This window comes from Scardinius erythrophthalmus (assembly GCF_964197995.2).
Source record: "Scardinius erythrophthalmus genome assembly, chromosome: 13".
Taxonomy (NCBI): domain Eukaryota; kingdom Metazoa; phylum Chordata; class Actinopteri; order Cypriniformes; family Leuciscidae; genus Scardinius; species Scardinius erythrophthalmus.
Window position 1 is genome coordinate 33,392,382 of NC_138233.1, and position 6,000 is coordinate 33,398,381.

Genomic DNA, 6,000 nt, shown 5'->3' on the forward strand with positions numbered 1-6,000 from the left:
ATTGGCCACTGATCTATATGTGTTTCATGGTCCGGTCTGTGAGAAAGAATGTTTTTTTTTTTTGACCAATGCAAAAGACCCCAGCGAATTAAGTAAAACAAAACAAAACGAATGGGCCGCCGATGTACGAGTTTTATGGGCCATTTAGACAAAAAAAAAAAAAGAGATCATTTTCATCATAATTTTTTCATCATCAGATCATCATTTTTTTTTTTTTTTTTTTTTTTTAAAGATGGATAGGCCAAAAAGCACGTCGGCACGGATACGTTTCATATCCTTTATCACACATACCTATAGGTAACATGGAAAAAGAGTACTTTGTTATTAATCTTCAGTAAAATTAATTAGATTAATCTTCATTAATCTAACAGTAAAATCACTCGTCAAATCCCTTATTTGCTGTTTTTATAAAATAAATCTAGCAATACGCTGAAGCTATTTCATCTTCTAAGAATTTGAAAGCTCATATGATTAAAAAAAAAAAATCCTGTTCTACCTTTATAATTTATTTTGCCAAAGTTTGGGTTATCATGTGCTGTATTTTATTTATAATTGATGTTTTGCTTTCATCCTTTTATTACATTTGCTCTGCACTTATATTTTGTGATACCTTTTGGCATCAATAAAAAGAAAAATGTATTTAAGCATTGGAGCAAATGGAGAGACATGATCAGTTTGGGATCTGTTCCTCACACAAAGCAATAGTTTGGCCACTAAATAATTTGAATATTTCTAATCTTTGAATAAATTATTTTGACTTTCATTTGTTGTTATTTTCATGTAATTTTTCATTATAACAAGATGTTATTCTTTTCATATGGATGAACCTATAAATAGATTTGACTATAATTAGTAGAGAACAAAAGCAAATCTTTTGTTTATGACTCCTATGCTTGTGCAGACCATGACTCATAATGACAGGCTATAAATAATGAGCCTATTTAAAACTATTAATTAAATAACCCTTAAATAAGAGCTTTGGGAGGGCTAACGGTTTATGGCTTACACAAAAGAGATGGCATTTTAACGGTTAATGGATCTATTTAATGTTTTTAATGCCCAATTCACATGAATTTGAAATCTAAACTCTGGCCACTCATAGGCATTCATATAATCCCAACGAATTACATTGTCAAAAAGCAGTGAAAGAACTGATGTGTCCATTGGGCCTCCTTATTTACAAATAGGCAACTTACCAAAAACAAGAAAACGCTTGTTTTGGTTCCACAATAACAAAATGTAGCTCGCATCATCCAGCCAGAGAAGCAGCAGACACGTCACGCATCATCTGCGTCACTGACGGCGTCCTCCGTGACGTCACCCGCACAGGGGCGGGAGTTTAGCGAAACCCAGGCGCCAACAAGACAGTTTTAATATAGCCTACTGTGCCGGAGCCATTTAGGTTCAGGCGTAGTGACGTCGGATTTATTTATGGAAATTTGCAAATTGCCATCATCTACCCAGAGCGCTTGCTTGAAACACTTATATTGTACAGAAAAACGTAGTCTAGCCTTTTAAATTACTGTTACTATAAGCTATATAAAAATGATCTCTTTATGGGGAGAAATCTTGGCACTTTTTTCACTTTTTTCCCCCTCAAATTTCATTACAGTATTGCACATAAGCGTGTTTGATCAGACTGTTATCGATACTCTGCTGGGATGTAGCCTAACTATATAGAAAAGTAGAACTACATAGAAATGTTACTAAACAGAGTCTCGCTGAGGAGTGCCTAATGTATTGGACGTGACAAGTCTCTGCAGAGATCTATCCTTGACGTGTACAGGAGGGAGGGGTTGATTGATGTTTGGTTTTGCGTCTCTCTTCATCATGAGAGCAAGAGAGGGATGAGTCACTCGCTGGCTGATATAACACAGCACTGCAGCGCCTGTGCAGCTCGCTGCCAGTAAAACACCACACCACGAGTCTATGTGTGTGTGAACAATACAATATTTGGCAGATTCATCGTATTTGACAATATTAAATTTAAGGTAGAGTAGAAATCATTCAGCTTTAGCTAAAATACCGATTTTAGATAAGTAAAATAAAGTGGAATTTCCAAAAAGGAAGTTACCTCTATTGCAGAAGAACCAATGGCAGTGTGGGAATTATGAATTGTGTACACATTTAAACTGCATCAATGAAACAAGATGTTCAGAGATTAAAGATAAATCATCTTCAATTTCCTGAACAGCCAGTTTACCAGTAAGAAATGCAGCCTTGCACAGAAATAAGTGTATTAATCTCATACATGCGCACATTGTAACCGAGGCTTGCCTAATTGCAGATTATTCACTTGATATAATCACATTTTTACACAAAGAAAAATCAACAAATGTAAACTGCGATTTTCTTTATTATTATTTTTCTCTCCGAGGCTTTTAATGACATAATGGGGACCTTCTTTTATTTAATGTTTTTTTTTTTCTTCTTTCTTTTGGAAAAAGCTGTTTATAATAAATAACCCATCACAAGTGTCACTGTCGTTTAACAACACTACATGCACATACGTGTGCGCGCTCTTGACACCTGTTAACTCTCGTTCCGCGGTCTTTTGATATGTGCCATTGTTGTGACTCGCACTACGTGGACTACCTCAAAACTCTGACGCCAGGTCGTCATGGAAACTGCTTTAAGCTCCGGGCTCTGAGAGAGCAGAAGGTGTGGGATATTTAAGAGTTTCAGAAGCACTATCTGCCTGAACAGCGACCACGCTCCTGCAGCTTTTCCCAGCTCTGGAATTCAGCAAATGAACCTTAAACGACTGACCCGATGACCAAATCACTGTCGGATTAACCCTGGAAATCAACATTGACGACACTCTTACGTTTCTGCACATCGAGTGGGTGAGTTGAAAACTCCCATCTTTGTGTGGACTTGAACTCATTCGTATTGACTTTGACTTCTAATCTTGCCACATAGCTGTATAAATATTTGTAATTTAATGATGCATTGGCGACTGTTGATTATTGTTGATATTATTATTACATATTTTTTTACTTCATGGTTTGACCACTGTCAAGTTTAAATTACGAATTGCTAGTTCGTTACAATAGCTGTTCTCTGCCAAAGTTTGAAAAACCTTATGACGCTGGACTGGCAACGCAATATGGTACCAGTGAATAGCCTACCAGTGAAAGAAACAGTGAGTAACTTAGTAGCCTAAGTGGATACTTTTATGGTAGCCTAGCGATGACGACTGCATTTTTACTGTTATATCGATTCCACATATAATTTGTATTAACATACACGCTCAAACATAGGCTAAGCAACGCACTGTTCCTCTGACCTGTCGATTCATGTTTGGTTTAACGTTTAAGATGCATTCGTTTGTCTTCATGTGATCTGAGAATATGATGTCCTCATTTATCAGAACTTTTTTTGAATATACTTGGTCTGTAAGCAGCTATATTGTACATGGTGAATAAATATAATTGTATATGCAACACAATACAGGCAAATTGTGAATGGATATTGAAGTCTGAAATGTACTATGCGCGTTAAATACATAAAGAACAGGCTGATTTTCTGGAACCTGCTGGCGTGTATGTGAATGGATGAGCACTTCGATGACTCACAGCGGTTTATTTGCGGGAGAGGGGCGGGGGAGGAAAACATCATCGTGCTGCAGCGTCACGGCCAATGTGCACATTCGTGTGTGTCTACAGACAGATGGCCCCAGAAATACTAATAAAGCTCTTTTGCCGAAGTGAATAATCAGGGCAGGGACAGTTAAAGTGAGACAGACAGTGAGATTTCACTTTATATGTCAGTCTTGCATGTGGGATTGAATTGCCGTGACGTGTCGGTAATGACGCCATAGTCATAGCAGGACCGACGTCACGAGGCGACGCCCCCTCAGTCAAGATGAATGGCCAAACATTGGCTGCCTAGTGTCAATACACTACAAAATCACTTTTTATTTAAGTGCAGTATGTTTCATTGGTTGTCTGGTTAAGCATGCTTCCACAAGTTAAGTTGATCTTTGCACACCATGAAGACTGCAGCATAGAACATTTAAACTTAAGAATGTAAACAATGACAAAGGAACTACAACGAAATTATGTCTGGTCCTAAAGTAGGCTATTTCCAGTGGTGGGAATTTCATAACCCAGAATAGTGATGGCAAGAACGATCAATACGCAAACCTTTCATACAGTTCTTTTCCATGAACTATTATAAAACATTCCGCAGTTACGTCATCACACAATGACGTCACTCGTATATTGATTTATTTTCATTCGCTTAAGTTAGTGGTGTTTGTTGGCACGGTTTCATTCTGTGAACCTGCAAGTCGAATAGCATACTGTATGACTGAACTGGCAGTCTGCATCTTGGACAAGTTTACAACAACAATAGGCCTACATTTTTGCACCTAACACAGTACATTACATAGACATTGATGTACATGGATATGTTATGCTTGTATAAAAAAACAATAAACTAGTTTTATAAACTTCAGGATTTAGCTTAACAACTTAAGAATTATTATAACATGCATGCACAAAAATCTATAGGAAAATTAATTTACATCTTTCAACAGAAAGGTTTTTGCATGTTTTACAAATAATGCTAGTCATAATAAGAATATTTCTAGTGTATAGCCTACCTCTGGCTTGCACAAAGTATCAGCACTTGTTAGACTTTCGGAAATTCTCGGAAATCTTCTTCAGTTAGAACCAGTTCATTCAGTTCTTCTTCTGAGGTGGACAGGACCGAAAAGTTGACTAGTTGACTTTCAACTAGGTTTAGGAGAACGATTTAGGAGAAAATCTAAGTTAATTGCGATTTTTTTTCTAGTTAAAATTGCAATATAAAATGTGATTTTTAAAACAAATCAACAACAACAACAACAACAACAACAACAACAAAAAAAAAAAGGTAAAGAACATCAGTGTCACATATTAACCTAGTCACCATCCTCTGCACTACATTTCCCATCACCCTCCTTGGCTCCCACCTGCACATCATTCACAATCACTCACACCTGCACCTCATCATCACCCTCATCACTGCCACTATAAAGGCACACTCCTCACCACAGTTCCTGGTCTGACCTCGTTTTCACTAAGTGGACTATTCTCCCTGTCTCCAGTGATCTCCCTGTCTCCAGCATCTTCCTTCCCTCTGTGTCTCCGCCAAGATCACCCTTTGGACTCCACTACCCTGCTCACCTCATCCCTGCACCTTTGTGCATCCCTGCACCTTTGTGCATTTATCAATAAATCACTATTCACCATCCATCTTGCTCTCCTGTGTCTACTTACCGTAACAGAAGGTCAGACCAATACCGCAAATGGATCCTGCAGTGCAGCTCCTTTGCATCGACCAGGACCAGCTTTCTCTCGAGGCACACACCGTGGCGTTCCTCGATCTGGCGTGCCTTACCTCCTACCCAGACCGATCATTCAGTGTCTTTTACCACACAAGTCTCAGTGCCGGCTCCCGAACTATATACCCGAACTGCCGGCTCTGAACCCGGTCTCCTAAGCTGCCGTCTCCGCCCTGGTCGCCTGAATGGCCGACTCCGCCCTGGCTGCCTGAACCAGCACTTCCCTGGAGGCTTCCTGCTCCAAATAGGCTACGCCCTCGTCAGCCTCCAGAGTGCCCCCCCCCCCTTCCACCCTTCCACCCTTCCACCCTTCCACCCCAGAGGGGGAGGGGGGGCTTCTGTCACATATCAACCTAGTTACCATCCTCTGCACTACATTTCCCATCACCCTCCTTGGCTCCCACCTGCACATCATTCACAATCACTCACACATGCACCGCATCATCACCCTCATCACTGCCACTATAAAGGCACAATCCTCACCACAGCTCCTGGTCCGACCTCGTTTTCACTAAGTGGACTATTCTCCCTGTCTCCAGCGTCTTTCTTCCCTCTGTGTCTCCGCCAAGTTCACCCTTTGGACTCCACTACCCTGCTCACCTCATCCCTGCACTTTATCAAATCACTATTCACCATCCATCTTCCTCTCCTGTGTCTACTTACCGTAA